Raw genomic sequence first — 17,496 nt, 5'->3', positions numbered from 1 at the left:
ATATTTTTCTAATATTTCTCCTTCAAGATGGAGAACGTCATTAAATACAAGCTAGATAATTTTTATTGCATTAAATTAAAAATCTTTTGCACAGACAAAACCACTGTAACCAAGATCAAAAGAAATGTAGTAAACTGAGAAACCATTTTTTACAACTAGACAAAGGGCTCATTTCTAAAATATACACAGAGAACTGAATCAAATTTTCAAAACAACAAGCCATTCCCCAATTGACAAATGGTCAAAGGATATGTATGCAAAGGCAATTTACAGATGAAGAAATCAAAACCATCCACAGTCATATGAAAAATTACTCTAAATAATTACTTATTAGAGAAAAGGCAAATTAAAGCATCTCTGAGATACCACCTCACACCTCTCAGACTGGCCAACATGACCAGAAAGGACAATGATCAATGTTGGAAGGCATGTGGGAAATCTGGGACACTAATGCATTATTTATTGGTAGAGCTGTGAACTCATCCAACCTTTCTTGGAGAGCAATTTGGAATTATGCCCAAAGGGCAACAGAAATGTGCATACCATTTGATCCAGCAATACCACTTCTTGGCTCTATAACCTGAAGAGATTATGAAAAAAAGGGTAAAAGCATCACTTGTACAAAAATATACATAGTAACCCTGTTTGTGGTGGTAAAGAATTGGAAATTAAGTAAATGTCCTTCAAGTGGGGAATGGCTTAACAAACTGTGATGTATGTATGTCATAGAACACTATTGTTCTTTTAGAAACCAGAAGGGATAGGAATTCAAGGAAGCCTGGAAGAATTTGCATGAACTGATGCTGAGTGAGATGAGCAGAACCAGAAAAGCACTGTACACCCTAAGAGCAAAATGGAATCATCAGTCCAACAATTAGGGACAATTCTGGGCAATTTGGGTTGAAGAATACCATCTGTATCCAGAGAAAAAATTGTGGGGTTTGAACAAAGACCAGACTATTACCTTTAAATAAAAAAACCATTATCTTATTAAATACTTTTTCTATGTCTTATACTTTATTTTTCTTCCTTAAGGATATGATTTCTATCTCATCACATTCAATTTGGATCAATGTATACCATGAAAACAATGTAAAGACTAACAGACTGCCTTCTGTGGGGGGGAGGGAAGCAAGATTAGGGGGGAAATTGTAAAACTCAAAATAAAATCTTTCTTAAAAAAAATTTCTCCTTCAACATTTTTTCTTTTTTTTCCAAAGATTTTATTTTGAGTTTTACAATTTTTTCCCCTAATTGTGCATCCCTCTCCCCACCCCCTACAGAAGGCAATTTGCTAGTCTATACATTGTTTCCATGGTATACATTGATCCAAATTGCATGTGATGAGATAGAAATCATATCCTTAAGGAAGAAAAATAAAATATAAGAGACAGCAAAATTACATAATAATCTGATGGGTCATTTTTCCTAAATTGAAGGTAATAGTCTTTGGTCTTTGTTCAAACTCCACAATTCTTTCTCTGGATACAAATGGTATTCTTCATCACAGATAGCCCAAAACTGTCCCTGATTGTTGGACTGATGGAATGAGCTAGTCTATCAAGGTTGATCAACAGCCCCATGTTGCTGTTAGGGTGTACATTGTTTTTCTGGTTCTGCTCATCTCACTCTTCATCAGTTCATGCAAATCCCTGCAGGCTTCCCTGAATCCCCATCCCTCCTGGTTTCTAATAGAACAATAGTGTTCCATGACATACTTATACCATAATTTGTTAAGCCATTCCCCAATTTAAGGTCATTTACTTGATTTCTAATTCTTTGCCACCACAAACAAGGCTGCTATGAATATTTTTGTACAAGTGATGTTTTTATGCTTTTTCATCATCTCTTCAGGATATATACCCAGTAGAGGTATTTCTGGACCAAAGGGTATGCACATTTTTGTTGCCCTTTGGGCATAATTTCAAATTTCTCTCCAGAAGGGTCGATGAGTTCACAGCTCCACCAACAATGTAATAGTGTCCCAGATTTCCCACATCCCGTACAACATTGATCATTAATTGTCCTTTCTGGTCATATTGGCCAGTCTGAGAGGTGTGAGGTGGTACCTCTGAGATACTTTATTTTGCATTTATCTAATAAGTAATGATTTAGAGGAATTTTTCATATGACCATGGATCACTTTGATTTTCTCATCTGTAAATTGCCTTTGCTTATCTTTTGACCATCTGTCAATTGGGGAATGGCTTGTTTTTTTAAAAAATTTGACTCAGTTCTCTATATATTTTAGAAATGAGTCCTTTGTCAGAAATAATAATTGTAAAGATTGTTTCCCAGTTTACTACATTTCTTTTGATCTTGATTACAATGGTTTTGTCTGTGCAAAAGCTTTTTAATTTAATGTAATCAAAATCATCTAGTTTGTTTTTTAGTGATGTTCTCCATCTCTTCCTTGGTCATAAACTGCTTCCCTTTCCATAGATCTGACAAGTAAACTACTCCTTGATCTTCTAGTTTGCTTATAATATCCTTCAACACTTACTAAAAGCTTATTTCTTCCCATCTTGTTTTGATAGTTTTAAAAAAAATTATCTTTATGTGTAGGATGTCAGACTTTTATCTGAATTTGCTGCAAAAAAATTTTTTTCCCAATAAACTATTTCTCTTCTAATTCCAATTGCATGATTTTGTATATGTAATTTCAGGAATATGTCCCCTTCCCCCCCAAAATTTCCTAGAATTGTTGAAATCAAAAACATTTAAATAATCTGCAATTGTGAGAAGTTCTTATAAAAAAGAGAATAATGAGTTAAATATAATGCTGAGTTCAGATCTTCTCTCATAATCTTCCTTGGATCATAAATTCTGAGTTTTCTTTAGAGGTCCTCCTCTTTCTGGCTCTTTCTCTTTTGTTCACTTTGAATAGTTATATAATCTCACTTAGACCAGGCATTAAAACTAAGCTCTATTGCCTCTGTGTGGGACAAATGCCACTTAAATAAATTTCGGAGCTCTTCCAAACTATGAAGAGAAAGCTTTATTCATTTCTCAAGGAAAGGGCCACAATCAATTACAGAGATTGAGGCAAAAGCAAAAGGCCCAAGAATCACATTTATCCTAATTTGATTCCTGCCCCACACTGACCCACCCTTATTAATGAGGAATGTGGTTTTACCATCTAGACCTGCAAGCTAATCTAGGGAAAAGAGCATAAAATTCAAACTGAAACCAGATTATCTCTTCAACCTCAGGGACTGAATGGTCATCTGAACTTCAACAGATAAAGTGGGGTCTGTTGACTCTTCACCAATATCCCAGAGGTTGCTTTGTCAAGGGAGGAGGGGCACATAGTTAACCATTCTCCAATCTATAATATTCTACTGAAGAAATCTCAGACTTTAATCCCACTCACCTCAGAAAATACATCTATGTCTTTTTCCTTCCCCATGACCAGAAGTACTACTTTCTGATATGATGTGATCCCCCAATTAGAGAGAAAAATGGATTGCAGATATTGGATCTGTAGCAAACCAGAAAGAAGTCATACGAGATACCTGTTCAGGTGAGTAAGAAATTTAGTATAATGGGAAAAACATTAGTCCAAGATATGAAGACTCTTCTGTTTTAGTCCAGGCTCTATTACTAAATTTCTGTGTGAGTTTAGACAAGTTATTTAACATGTCTGGATTGTTTTCTCACTTGTAGAAGAAGTGACTATATTATCATAAGCTTATATTACGTGTAAGATTCTTCTCAAACTACAAAGAAGTCATCAGAAAGGACAACCTTATTGGTCTATGAGGGAAAGGTACAAGTGAAATGATGGCAACTTTCCTCAGCATTTCTCCAGATCTCCTGAAATAGTATTTGCAATCAAGGCATGGAAGAAGTCATTCCATTTTCTCTTTTGTGGATGGAATAGTGGTTATTCCTCACTCTTCTGACAAGTTGCTGACTCCCTCTCTTTACCACTTCCTGTGATCAGCTAGTACTATTTCTGTTAGCTTATCTCACATTTTGCTGTGCCTATCTATCTCCATTTTCCTTCACAATCTATTACCTGATTCCACTTCCCATCTTCTAAAATTGGATCAGTCCAGTCTTTGTGCTCATTTTGACCACTATGACAGGACCCCTTCCACAGTTTCTTTTGTTGGTTCACCTCTCCTCCATTATACCTTTTTATCCTCTCCCTTAGTTGGATTTGCCTCTCTGAATTTCAAATCAATTATTATTTTCCCAGTAAAACAGTTTATGTTTGTTTTCTAAGATTCCTTCTTGGTTTTTAATCTCCTCTCACTATACTTTCTTTGTTGACAAACTATATATGAAGTTCTAATTTTTCATCAAAAGTTGACTCTCACAGGGATAACCACCTACTGAAAATCTCCACTTGAATATTCCACTGGCATCTCCAAATTAACATGAATATTTTTCTCTTTAGACCCATCTGTCCTCCACACTTTTCTAGTTCTGCTCAATGAACTACTATCTCCTTAATCTGCTTAGCCCCATAATCATTGAATTAACCTAAATTATTTCTCCACCCTCTATATCCAAGCAGTCATTAAGTTTTGTGAATACTATTCCCACAACATTTTTCACATCCCTCCATTCCTTTCTACATGGGTACCATTCTAATTCAGTATTTCTTTTTTTTATGTTTTTGCAAGGCAAATGGGGTTAGTGGCTTGCCCAAGGCTACACAGCTAGGTAATTATTAAGTGTCTGAGGTTGGATTTGAACTCAGGTACTCCTGACTCCAGGGCTAGTGCTCTATCCACTGAGCCACCTAGCACCCCCTAATTCAGTATTTCTTAACTAGCAATTATAAATTTTCTTTCTTGATATCCTTGTATAAATTCCCTCCTTTCTCCAGTCTATTCTTAACATGGTTGCAAAAATAATCTTCCTCAAACAAAATAAACCATGTCACTTTCCTGTTCAAAATTTTCAATGGATAACAATTGCCAACAAAATAAAATATAGAGTTCTCTGCTGGGCATTTAAGGACACGGTTTTAGCTCACCTTTCCAGATTTATCTCACATTTCTTCCCTAGTATAATTCTTTATTCATTCTGCTTCAGTGAAAAAGAATTTTATATTTTATTTCCTAACTCTCTTTGATCAAGTCTTGCTTCATATCTAGAATCTTTTCTTTCCTTACTTCCATTTCTATGAATGCCTGCCTTTAAGGATCAAGTTTAAGGGTCATCTTCTCCATGATTCTTCCCTTTATTCCCCACCCCAGTCCCACTTGCTGATGTTCACTCACTCCTCAGATTACCTTATATTTCTATTTTTTGCATTCATCTTTTATCCTCCTAGTAGAATGTAAACTTCTCTAGAGCAGGAACTATTTTGTTTTTGGTATTCTCAATGCCAACACAATACTTTGCATGTGATAGCCATTTAAAGAATATTTGTTGAATTTAATTTCTTCTATCTACTTCAGGGAATAGGTTATATTTACAATTTAATTTTTTTTCAGACTAAAAGAGTTGGATTGAGCCCAAGGAGACCATTCTAATTCAGTTCTAGGTGCCACATTTTGGGAATGGCATAGAGAGGGTAAGATGAATAATATGAGGTCTTAGGACCTCGTATATGAAGACTGGTTGAAACAAATGTAGATATTTAGCCGGAAAAAGATGAGTTGAAGGGAAGGAAAATGGATATGATAGTTGTCATGTGGAAGAATTTGAATTAATCTGCTTAGTCCCAGAAACTTTCAGAGTTAGTTTTGAGATGAGGGAAACTTCCCAACAATTAGAACAATTCAGAAGTAGAATGAGTAGAAGTAGAATGTGATGAAGAGGACAGTCTAGAGATCTTCAAAAAAAAGTTGAATAAATATATATACAGTATGTGAGGGTAGATTCAGGTGCATGTTGGAGGTTCTTTCTAATTCTGAGATTCTGTGATCATACCTCTTGATAAGGTATTCCTTCAATAATTTTAGTATTTTAGATCATATCATATATCATTTTATTGCTTAATGAATAAGCTTCTTAAGGGGAGAGATCATGTCAACACTTCTTTTCTATGACTCACTTCTAACAGTACAAGTGCTCAGTAAGTACTTGTTGATTTATTAATCCCATTTTCTTTCCTGCTTCAGGGTGACCAACAATGGAAATTGCTCTCTTCAGCTGCCTGTGAGGGAATATCTTAATTACCTTGACCTTATTTGAATCAGTTGCTCATTTTGCACTTTAATAGACTGCTAAGATTGCCACTGATTGCTATGACCCTAAATTCCCTCCACACAGCACTCAAAGTCTAGTCCTTTATTCTCTTCCTCTAACCTCTTAGTTCAAATCCCCCTTTTTAGAGCTGATAGGCAAAGCAGGGTCAAAATGATAAAGTCTTCTGGGGAGAAAAGATAAAATGCAAACAAGCGATAAAAACCACCCAACTAAATGAACAAAAAAATCAAAACCTCCTATATCCTAGGATAGGACTGAACAATGATATAGAATTTATGGTGTTATCCTAAGGGATATTTTGGCAATAGATAGAAACCTAGCCTTGGAGTTAGGAAAGCCTGTGTTTAGTCTGTCCTTTGACACATACTGGCTGTGTGACAGTGGACATGTTACTTACCTTTTAGTGCCCCAAAACAAATTTTTAAGACTCAATTAAAGAGGAGAATCTGAGCTGTATCTCTTGGTGTTTCTATTCCATTAACTTCATTCACAATATTTATGAAGTGATGCAGTGGATAGAGCACCAGTTCTGGAGTCAGGAGGACCTGAGTTCAAATCTGGTCTCACTTGAGACCTACTAGCTGTATGACCTTGGGTAAGTCACTTAACCCTGATTGCCTCACATCCAGGGCTATCTCTAGTCATCCTGATTCATATCTGCCCACTGGAACAGATACAGATGTCTCCAAGGGAGAAAGTGAGACTGGTGACTCAGCATAGTATGCCCTCACTCAAAACCAATTCCCTTGCTTGTCATGGCATCACCTCTTTGATGTCTTGAACATCTTCAAGAATGAAAGACTTTTTTCAATTAGTCCAGTGCCTGGATCAATCTCTACCCTAATTTGCTCCAATATTAGCTTTCTTTAATATGTTGATGACATAATGGATAGATTGCTATGCCTGGAGTCAGGAAGATTCAAAAAAGAACAGTGGTATCTGCCCTGAATAGATAATACATCCAACTGTGTGTCTTCTAGGTAGTTCCCATCAAAATTATACCTCTTTTTCTCCAAGTATGACATTGTCAAATACCACAAAGAGATCAAGAAACATACAGGCCAAGAACAAGACATTAGATCTGGCAATAAAATAATGATTGGCAATTTTTGAGAGCAGTTTCAGTTAAATGTTGAGGTTAGAAACCAGATTACAGAGGTATTAAAAGGAAAAGAAATGTAAGTAATTAGTATGGGCAATTTGTTCTTTTTTGTTCTTCCAAACTAAACTATTTTTCTCCTCAAGCTCTTCTCACTTTCAAACTTCCCTATTATATTGAGGCTACTACCATCCTTTTGTTTGCAACCTAAGGGTATCTTTCTTTTGCTCACTCTCTTTCAATCTCCATATCTAATATGTTGCTGAGACCTATTGATTTTTACTTTGTAACATCTCTCACATATGGAACATATATAACATCTCCACCCTGGTGCAGACCCTTATCGTCTTATGCCTAGACTATTGTTATAGCCTGCTGATTGTTTTCCCTGCCACAAATCTCTGCCCAATCCAGTTGATTCTCCATTCAAGTCAATGTGCAGATTTGACCATGTCACACATTTTCTCTCTCATCTCTTTCAAGAAACCCCAGTGACTCCCTATCACCTGCGGGATCCAATATGAAATTTTTTGGTTTTAAAAATCCATCAAAACCCTATTCCACCTCTCTCCCCTACCCCCAATCTTTCTAATATTCTTACTAGGCTAGAAATTCTAGGTCACTTTATACTCTTCCTTTCTTGACCTCTAATATATTCTTTGATCCAGGGACATTTTATCTTCTCACTCCAAGTATTTTCATTGTCTCTCCTTCATATATGAAATGTTTTCTTTCATTCCTACATTTTGACTTCCCTGGCCTCCCATCTTCTTCAGGAAGTCTTTCCCAATCCCTCTTAGCTCTAGCACCTTTTCTCTGTTCATTACCCACTGTGTATCCTGTATATAACTTTTTGTGCATAATGATTTGCATTTTCTCTCCCCTATTAGACTATGAGCTCCTTGAGAGTAAAGATTGGTTTTCCTGCTTTCTTTATATCACAAGCACTTACCACAGTGCTTAGCACATAGTAGATGCTGCTTAAATGTTTATGAACTGACTAATCTGTCTATTTCTTTTTAGTTTCCTTTGCTGGATCTTCATCTATATCACTCCCATTGCTCTCCTAGCCTCTGTCCTGGGCTCTTTTTGCTTTTCTCTCTGTACTTTCTTGTTCTTTGAACTTTCTTATTACTACCCAGGGCACTGAGTAGTCACTGAGATTCACAATGTTGGTGCCATCTTCTTCTTTTTCTTGTAGACCCATGTATCTTATCAATTTGTTATATCTTATAACAAACTCTCTGAAACATCTTTTACACAAAATCCCTTTCCCCCCACCATACAGTCATCACTTCTGGATCCCTTCTTTCACATTAGTTCAAAACTTCAGATTTGAATAATTTTAAAATGCTTTCTTAGTATTGCTAAGAGGGAATAGTGTTTGTGGGGGGGAGGGGAGGTGGATGAGGGGGGCAGGGCTTTAGTTTGCTTGCACATTGAGTGTTGGCCTAGAAATGCACTGATGATAGAAAGATTGTTAGGTCATGGAGAGTAGAAAGAATTAATTTAGGAAGAGTTAAATCACAGAGAGAGAGAGAGAAATGGAATGACAGATTAGAATTGATTAAAAGTACCTAGGAATCTTGTTTGAGAGGGAACATTTGTGGTTGACAACAGGATCAAAGTTGATAGTTCCAGTGTATAACTGAGGTGAAGTGGAGCAGAAGGCATAGGGTTGAGTAGATTGAAGAATTGAGAAATGCGGGTGTTTGTGGTAATGTCACCAATGTTAATTTTTGTTTAGATACTTTCAACATTTTATGACCCCATTTGTGGTTTTCTTGACAAAGACAATGGAGTAGTTTGCCATTTCCTTCTTCAGTTCATTTTGTAGATAAGTAACTGGGGCAAAAAGGATGAAATGACTTGCCCAGGATAACACAACTATCAAATATCTGAGGCTGGATTTGAATTTAGAAAGATGAATCTTCCTGACTCCAGGCATAGCAATCTATCCATTATGTCATCAACATATTAAAGAAAGCTAATATTGGAGCAAATTAGGGTAGAGATTGATCCAGGCACTGGACTAATTGAAAAAGTCTTTCATTCTTGAAGATGTTCAAGACATCAAAGAGGTGATGCCATGACAAGCAAGGGAATTGGTTTTGAGTGAGGGCATACTATGCTGAGTCACCAGTCTCACTTTCTCCCTTGGAGACATCTGTATCTGTTCCAGTGGGCAGATATGAATCAGGATGACTAGAGATAGCCCTGGATGTGAGGCAATCAGGGTTAAGTGACTTACCCAAGGTCATACAGCTAGTAGGTCTCAAGTGAGACCAGATTTGAACTCAGGTCCTCCTGACTCCAGAACTGGTGCTCTATCCACTGCATCACTTCATAAATATTGTGAATGAAGTTAATGGAATAGAAACACCAAGAGATACAGCTCAGATTCTCCTCTTTAATTGAGTCTTAAAAATTTGTTTTGGGGCACTAAAAGGTAAGTAACATGTCCACTGTCACACAGCCAGTATGTGTCAAAGGACAGACTAAACACAGGCTTTCCTAACTCCAAGGCTAGGTTTCTATCTATTGCCAAAATATCCCTTAGGATAACACCATAAATTCTATATCATTGTTCAGTCCTATCCTAGGATATAGGAGGTTTTGATTTTTTTGTTCATTTAGTTGGGTGGTTTTTATCGCTTGTTTGCATTTTATCTTTTCTCCCCAGAAGACTTTATCATTTTGACCCTGCTTTGCCTATCAGCTCTAAAAAGGGGGATTTGAACTAAGAGGTTAGAGGAAGAGAATAAAGGACTAGACTTTGAGTGCTGTGTGGAGGGAATTTAGGGTCATAGCAATCAGTGGCAATCTTAGCAGTCTATTAAAGTGCAAAATGAGCAACTGATTCAAATAAGGTCAAGGTGCATCAAGGTAATTGTCAGTCCCAAGGTGTTGATTATTCCTTCTTCTTCACCACTCCATTTCCTGAGCTTCTCTTTAGTCTTCCTTTTATGCATGAATAAGTCTTTTACTTTAAACCTCAGTGCCTCAGAGGCACAAACATTCCCAATAATAATAATCTACTTGACTTTTGTTTACTCTCATCCCATTGGGGCTCTAATTTCCTATGATCCAAAAAGAATTAGTCATTGGTAAATAGATTTTACTTGCATAAAATTAAAATGACCACAATAGAGAGTTAGACGTCTAGAGTACCTCCCAGGATATCTAAGCTTCCCGAGAATCTTTGCTATACTGAAGATAAATTTAACAATACTAACTTTAAAATTTTTGATCAATAGAGCTCCACCACATCTATTAAGGTCTGAAATCACATCCTTCCTGCCTGGCCCCCAGTCATCTTCATTTTGTCCCTTACCTTCACCAGGAAACAAATGTTCTCAGAGGCAGGAGAACAATTGTTGCCTCACCCTTCCAAGCTCCTGTCTAGTAAACATGGTGATATGCTTTGAAGGTCGCTTGTCACTGAATGTTCTAAGTATCATCTCTATATTCTTTTTTTTTTTGCAAGTCAATGGGGTTAAGTGGCTTGCCCAAGACTACACAGCTAGGTAATTATTTTAAGTGTCTGAGGCCCGGTTTGAACTCAGGTACTCCTGACTCCAGGGCCAGTGCTCTATCTACTGGGCCACCCAGCCACCCTGCCACCCCTTCCCCCCACCCCACATCTCTATAGTCTTCTAGGAGTTGCCTCCAAGTTGGAGAAGATAGTCTCTTATAGAACTAAAGTTAAGTACATTATCCTCTCAACTGCCCTCAACTCCTACTCCAAGAACAAATCCCTGGAGTTCCTGACCTTTTCAGGATCTCTGATACCCTCCATTGTTTTTCTCATAAGGGTACTGACTTTTGAATAATTCTTCTTCATATTGTGATAAAATTACCTTAGGAAATTGCCTGGGGACAATTCTACTCTAACCCTTTCTATAGGTTTCTATTGATTCCTAGAAATGGCAAACAAATGCTCAAGAAAAATTTTGTCAAGTAGAGGATAATATTTCTTTTATTTTCCCCAAGTCTTTTCCAAAGCTTTTCATCCTGTCTTTTCCTCTTCTCACCCTCTTAACTGAGAATCTTGTCTCATATTGCACTGAAAAAATTAAGGCCATTCACAGAGATCTCCTTTTCTCCTTCTCCTCATCATATATCATTCATATAACTTATGTCATTATTTCTTCCATCTATCCTACACGAAGAGGTGGCCTTTCACCTTGCCAAAGCAAACCCTTTTACATGCCCACATGATTCCATTCCTTCAATCTTCTCCAGAATGTCCCTTTATAATCTTCAGTTTCTCCATGCCTATTGGTTGCTTCCCTGCTGTCTAGAAACACAGCCATGCCTCTACAACCCTCAAAAAGCCCTTTCTTGATTCATTCTTTCCATCTAGGTTCATTGTCTCTCTCTTTTTCCTTTCATGACTAAACTCCTTGTGAAGGATATATACTGCCGGGTTTTTATTTACAACGCCGGCTTCTTTATGCTAGTCCGTCCTCTTACTCACCAGTCCAACGAAGTCCCGTTGAGTTTGATTCACCAGGGGTCGCCAACCCAGAAGGCCTCGGAGCTGGGTCCCCTTTTTTGTCCCTGCTGGGCTGACAGTCGTCTGCGGGAAAAGGCCGACGCAGGGGTCAGTCGGGGCAGTGCTATAGTTAAAATCGTTCTGCCCTGTGGAGTTGAAGTTCCAGGACCGATTTTCTTCCCCGATGTCGAAACATAGGGAGTTGTTCAGGTCCCAGCAGAAGGAGTTCTGGACCGGTGCTTCAGCGGGGTCCATATATGCAGAAGGGAGCCCCATCGATGTATTGGTCACTAGCAGGCGAGGGTAGATCGGGGAGTTCCGTGCTACCGGAAGGGGAGAGGGAATAACTCGGAGTATTCCCCATGTCGGATTTCCTTCAGATGGAGCACCTCCAAGGATCCCTACGAGATCAGAAGGCCTGAAAAAGGAAGAAATTCCTCTCACCCCGTAGGGTTGGGCATTAATCAAGGTCTCTTATCTTGTAAACAGGGAGCCATCTTTCTGGCTCTTCTATCTTATCCTCGGGATGAAATGACAGGTGGCCCTGTCTTCTGTTCTTTACCGTTACAGGGCCATGCCAACCTCCCTCTTCATCTCTCCACATGACTTTAGAGCCTGGTAGGGCCTTGGTGGGAGAGGGCAGGAGCGTTGGTTCTTTCTTAGCATGTCCTTTTGGGGAGAAAAATCTCTGGGCAGCTGTAGTGCCGTCATCCCTGACTTGTAGGAAATTCATGGTAAATAGTACCTGAGACAGGTCTGAATGGGTCAGTGACCTGCCAACTCCCCCTTTCTGTTTAAAGAGCGTAGTTTTGAGTGTGCGATTTGCTCTTTCTACCAAAGCTTGGCCAGTGGGATTGTAAGGGATCCCGGTGGAATGGGAAATGGAAAATTCTTTGCAAAAGGAAGCAAAGGCTCTCGAGGTGTAGGCGGGCCCATTATCGGTTTTGATAGCCGAGGGGACGCCTAAGACAGCCATCTGGGCATATAGATGTGAGAGAACATGTTTAACCGCTTCTCCTGGCTGTAGAGAGGCGAAGGTGAAGGAGGAGAAGGTGTCCACCGAGACATGGATGTACTTACGACCCAGGTGAGTAATGTCCATCTGCCAAAGAGCATTGGGGCCGTCCCCACGTGGGTTAGACCCCTCCGCGGGGAGGGCTTGTCTAAAGGGAGCACAAGAAGTGCAGGAGCGCACAATTTGGCGAGCCTCCTTCCGGGGAATGCTGTATAGGCGCCGGAGCGACCTGGATGACAAGTGATACTTACCATGTGCCAGCTGGGCAGGTGTGGACAGGTTTAACAAGAGAGCCCTATCTGCCTCCGCATTGCCCTGGAATATGGGGCCGGTGGAAGAAACGTGAGAGTGCACGTGAAGAACAGGGGGTGGTTTCTATCACGGAGGGAGGATTGCAGCTGTATAAGGAGTGGGCTAATGGAAGAAGTCGAGGAAATGAAGGCATCTTCTAAACGAGGGATTAGCATGGCACAATACATACTGTCAGTAATAAGGTTAAAAGGGGTGTCTCTGTAGAGACGGAACGCCTGAAGTATAGCATATAGTTCATTCTTCTGAGTGGAGTCAAAGGGGGTATCAAAAATCCAGGTGGCGGGTCTAGCAGGGTCATGGACCACAGCACGGCCCAACCTGGTAGCGTCAGTGAAGACATTAGGGCCGGTCACTGGTTCTGGGGACACTAGAGGGCGCGGGCGGGAAAGGTGCAGTTCAGCGAACACTCTAACCACGGGAGGTGGCGTGAGTCTGGTCTGAGAGAGGGTAGTCAGGACAGTGGCCCAAGCGATAGATCTATCAACTAGCGAGTGGGTCACCTCCTCTGGGAGGGTAAAGTTGAGGACAGGCAAGAGGCCAAAGAGACGCTGGCATCGCTCTGAGGCCTGAAGGCAAAATAAGGCCAGGGCCTCCCACCGGTCCCGGATGATGCTCTTAGTGGTCCGGGGGTATAGCCATTCAAGGCATCCATGTCTCCTTAAAAGGGACAGGGCGGTAGTCTCGGGCTCCGGTAAGGGGGTCCGTAAATACCGGGTAGAGGCCCCAGTCATCCCAGTCCACCTACTCCTCTTTCTCTATAGCTATGGAGGCACTCGCGGCAAGTAGGCCGGATGGGCAGAGCCCTTGAGGGGATCTCTGAAGGGCGGACAAGGAACACGGGGGATTTTTTGCCTCTGTTTCCTGGCTGGGCCGCCAAGTCTGGGGCGCGGCAGCTGTCCAATCAGCGCGGACTTCTCCCTCCTCGTCAGCAGCCTCCCGGTCCCACCTACTCACGCTCCTCTTCCTGCCACCCCTGAGGACTGTTTGCACCCCTCCCTTCCCGCGCTCGGAAACTTCCGGCCCTGAATCTCTAAGTGTGCCACATTCATCGCCCTCCCCCTTTTCTTTCTGTCTCGGTAAGGAGGGGCATGCGGCATTTTCTTCTCCCTGGGGGCCCCTTGTTCCCCCATTGTTTCTTCTAAGTTCCTCCCATGGATACAGGGGAGGGGGTGGCCTTCCCTCTTCCTCTGAGCTCTCTGAATCCGATCCCGCCAACGAGCTACCCACCTGAGTGCTGATTGGTCGTGCCAAAGTCACCTTCTGGGGATGCAGGGCTGCATCCACTATCTTATACACTGTAAAATCCTCAGGGGTCAGTTTTCCCGGGCAGGTGTCATCATAGGAGGCCATCTGCTGCCCTACCACCTTCCATTTACCTGGTTGGATCCCACTATGTTGCACCCAAGGGCAGATGTTCCAGATATTCTCAACAAAAGCACGGCACGTCTTGATAGGTAATTTACAGCCATGCTTAGCGCAGAGTTTATAAAGCTGCGCTGCAACGACCCCTTTCTCCTCCGGCTGAAAGGCGGGAATACTATTCCGGCCCCCCATGCTGTCTACTAGCCGAGGCTGCAATCCTAACAGGTGGCAGAACTGGTAAGTTCCCGTTCGGCAAAAGAGAAGGAGGCAGCAGGGCACAATCAGACAGGCCAGCACGGCAAGGAGCGTGATTAGAGCAGAAGGAGAAAGGGAAGAGAAAGGAAGCATAGTCAACACAATAGGGATATGTCCTTCAGGCAATATCTGAGAGTAAACGCCCTCTCCTTCCTCCCGGTCGGAAACGACCGAGGCTGTCTGGAGAATCCGACCAGCGGATTCAGACGTTCCCTAGCAAAATCAGGTCCCTGTTCCGGGTGCCACTTGCCGGGTTTTTATTTACAACGCCGGCTTCTTTATGCTAGTCCGTCCTCTTACTCACCAGTCCAACGCGTGATGAGTCTTCGGGGTACCTCCGGCCCCCACTCTTTGATGGGGGAAGAACCAGACAGAGCGCCTGAGGTGGATAATGAGTCTTTATTCTTCTGTGATCACATCCCGCTCCCGCCCAACCTCTCAGCAGACACTTTTATCCCCTCTGTCCTCCCTCCCATGAACTCTTACTCAATGAGGGGCCGAGTTCTGTAACATTCCCTTATAAGGTGATTATGTTTCCCCCGCTAAGCGACCGCCAAGCCTCTTCCCCCCGCCCCCAACAATATACAATCGATGTCTCCATTCTTGTGAACTCCATTTAATCTGGCTTCTGATGCCATATTCAGCAGAAAATGATCAGATTGGCACAGTGAGGAAAGTACTCGGTCTGAAGTCAGAAAGACCTGAGTTCAAATTTGACCACAGCTACTAGTTCTGTTTGCTTCAGTTTCTTTAGCTGTAAAATGGTGATAATAATACAACTATACCTCACAAAGTTGGTGTGAAAAAAATTATATATATATATATATATATATATATATATATATATATATGTATATGTAAAACACTTTACAGTGCCAGGTACATAATTACCTCCCCCTCCTACACTCACATATACCATATTAGGCTTGAATTAAGCATGTCAAAAATGAAATTCATTACCTTTCCCCTAAAGTATCTCTCCTTCTGAACTTCTCTATTTCTATCAAAGGCACCACCACTCTTGATTCTTTACTTTTCCTCACCCCATATATCCAATCAATTACAAAGACTGCTCCTCTACATTATTCAGTCATTTTGAGTTGTCTCCAACTCTTTGTGATCCCATTTGGGATTTTCTTGGCAAAGGTACTATAATGGTTTGCCATTTTCTTCTTCATTTCATTTTACAGATCAAGAAACTGAGGCAAATGGAATTAAGTGATTTGTCCAAGGTCACACAGCTAGTAAGAGTCTGAGGACAGATTTGAACTCAGATCTTCCTGACTCCATATCTGGCACTCTTGCACTTCATTCTTTATTCTCAAAGAAGTCCAATGATGACAGGAGGTTGATGACTTGCAAGTGAATTGAATTCAAGTTAGACAGAACTGTGCAAAGTCATCAGCCTCACTCCTCCAGTCATAAGAGTCCAGTGGCAAAAAATAAGTCAGGGTGACTGGCAAAGGACCTGGCTTCAGTGGGAGACCTTGACCTTTTTAAGGTCAAGTTTTTAAGGTCTTGTTTGTCTGAGGCTACAGTCATTCAATAGTTAAAAGCTAGACAAGGGGGCAGCTTGGTGGTACAATGGTGGTGCAATGATAGAGCATCAGCCCTGGAGTCAGGAGAACCTGAGTTCAAATTCTGACTCAGACACTTAATAATTGCCTGGCTGTGTGATCTTGGGCAAGTCATTTAACCCCATTGCCTTAAAAAAAAACAACAAAAAACACTAGGCAAGAACTGAGGTAAAATATAGCCTAATTTGTCTTCACAAAAGACAAAAGAATCCATTTCAAAGGGAAAGACTCTCAGAGTTTCTTACCAGAACAGAAACAATTGCTTGCTTTGCTTCATGGAAGAAAGCTCTAACTTAACAATTAGAGCTATCCCAAAGTAAAAAAGACTTCTTCAGAAGTATTGGTTTTGGGGCGGCCAGGTGGTACAGTGGATAGAGCACCAGCCCTGGAATCAGGAGTACCTGAGTTCAAATCCAGCCCCAGACAGTTAAGAATTATCTAGCTGTGTGGTCTTGGGCAAACCATTTAACCCCATTGCCTTGCAACAACCTAAAAAAAAAGTATTGGTTTCCCTTGCATTAGGAGTTTTCAAGGCAGAGTCTGGATAACTAGTTGTCTGATGTGGTGATGATTTTTTTTTGTAGGTTGGATAAGTGGCTGCTGAGTTCCTTCCCATTATGAGATTTTATGATTTTGTGATTGAGCTATGAACTATTTCTTTTCCCCTGAATAGGGTTTCTAGTTTCTAAACCTGATGCAATATCTTATTTGGAAAAAAAAAAATGTAAGATGTCCCAAGAGGCACATTTCCAGGTGAGTCAGTAAGAACTAGATGGAAATCATTGTAAAAAGTAAAGTCTAGCTGTTAATGTTCACTTTGGTTGGAAAGCTTCCTTGAAGGTTTTCTTCATAAATTTTTACTTTTACTTAAACTGTCACTATTCCAATATATTTCCCTCAGTCTCAGAAGAATAGGTGCCCACTTCTTCCTTAAAATTAACCAAATCCATCTGTAATGTTTCTCTGTTGCTTAATTGAAAGACCATGATGACTTGATTATCCTTTGCTTTCTGGTATAATTGACATCTCCCTTTTCACAAATTGCTTCTTTTTTTCCTTCAAATATGAATATATTTCTTTTATGGAGGAGGGGGCAATTCTTGCCTAGCATCTTCTGTTCAACTGGACAACAACTGTCCATTTTCCTTCCTTTTCAATGCTAAACATTTCAGTAATATAGTTTATTTCCCCTGCCTCCACTTCCTCA

General features: G+C 40.6%; 1 protein-coding gene across 4 annotated transcripts in view; it reads left to right on the top strand.

Moving 5' to 3' along the window:
* LOC141514642 (uncharacterized) overlaps positions 1 to 17,496 on the top strand; it is a 41,071-nt gene that overhangs the window by 8,506 nt on the left and 15,069 nt on the right. For 2 of the 4 annotated variants that reach the window (XM_074225617.1, XM_074225614.1), the window contains one exon: positions 3,416 to 3,523. The exons of 1 other annotated variant lie outside the window; for it this stretch is intronic. The gene's annotated coding sequence lies outside the window, so the exon portion shown is untranslated. Of the gene's footprint in view, positions 1 to 1,243; positions 3,524 to 17,496 lie in introns of those variants that run through there. One more of the 4 variants, XM_074225616.1, reaches the window with a different exon arrangement.

This window comes from Macrotis lagotis, chromosome 2 (assembly GCF_037893015.1).
Source record: "Macrotis lagotis isolate mMagLag1 chromosome 2, bilby.v1.9.chrom.fasta, whole genome shotgun sequence".
Classification (NCBI taxonomy): domain Eukaryota; kingdom Metazoa; phylum Chordata; class Mammalia; order Peramelemorphia; family Peramelidae; genus Macrotis; species Macrotis lagotis.
The sequence above is the reverse complement of the archived record's forward strand: the minus strand, read 5'-3'. Positions and strand labels throughout refer to the sequence as shown.